Consider the following 1,253-nt stretch of genomic DNA (forward strand, 5'->3'; position numbering starts at 1 on the left):
GGGTAGCAACTGGGAGAAGTGTAGAGCATTCCATATGTTAAATACAACACATATGAGAAGCCAAAGACTGGCTTTTGTGAGGATTGAGTTTGATCCATAACAGAGACTGAGCTAGAGGGAAGTTTCAAAGTTTGCTGTGACAGATGCTGTCACTTTTAGTTCATACATCTGCCAAACAGGTCCTTCCTGATTGCTCTGAGCTCCAGGACCAATATGTCAACAGAGTGAGCAAGTATCATATAAAGGGTTCACCTGTAAGTTTTCTTCAATACCACCAAGTGGTGAGCTGTTTACTTTTCATTAAAGAGGGTTGACAAGTAACGTGACCAATCACTTTCATAGTAGACTGTATTACCAAAATAGAAAGTCTCAGGACACACCAGAAGTAGTAAAATACTTGGGACATGTTTTAATCAAGTAATATTTCATATTCTAAAGAAGAGAAATTATTTTTCAAGATATTTTTTGAAAGAAAAAAAGGGCCCCTGAGGTTGCAGGATTAAGCTTCCACTTACACTATGACATGATGTATAATGTCAGTCATGATGATGTCACTCACATCTCCCATCCCAATTAAAATACTCCAGCCCTCTCACCATAGGTATAGTTTGAGAGATGGTCTCAGGACCTAATTCCAGACAATCAGAATCCTTTCTAGGACTTTTCTTCCAGGATTACTGAGTCATACATTTTCTCAATCATTAGGGGTTCATGGTATTCTAAGCTTATAAATTTAAGTATTCTGTCAGACACCCATCCCAGACCCATAGAGAAAGATTCTTTGCAACAGCAAAAAGTGAATTCAACATAAAAAAGATAAACAGAGATGAAAGATAGAGAAAAGAAGATAATCTTTTGTCCTCCCCTTGATATCTCAGATTCTGCCTTTTTTTTTCTTTAATTCCATTAGCTATCCCATTTGCTTTCCAAATTATGTGGCTCAGTATACCACTGGACAGGCTTGATTATGAGACTGACGCTGTCTCAGGATCTTAAAGATCATAACAAGTAGACAATGTTTTATGATCTCTACATCAATTTTGGCTTATTCGGATTCAGGCCAATGTCCTCAAAACAAAACTCATGGCTATACATCCGGAGGGAACCATACTAATATAAAATATCTTCAATTCTTTAAAAATGTGAATTGTGAACTACAATTCACACAACTTGCATGAAATCTAGATAATTATACTGAGTGAGAAAAAAGTGAATTTCAAAAGATACATATTGTATGATTCTTTTTATATAAA

Source organism: Pteropus vampyrus, unplaced genomic scaffold (genome assembly GCF_000151845.1).
Source record: "Pteropus vampyrus isolate Shadow unplaced genomic scaffold, Pvam_2.0 Scaffold20, whole genome shotgun sequence".
NCBI lineage: Eukaryota > Metazoa > Chordata > Mammalia > Chiroptera > Pteropodidae > Pteropus > Pteropus vampyrus.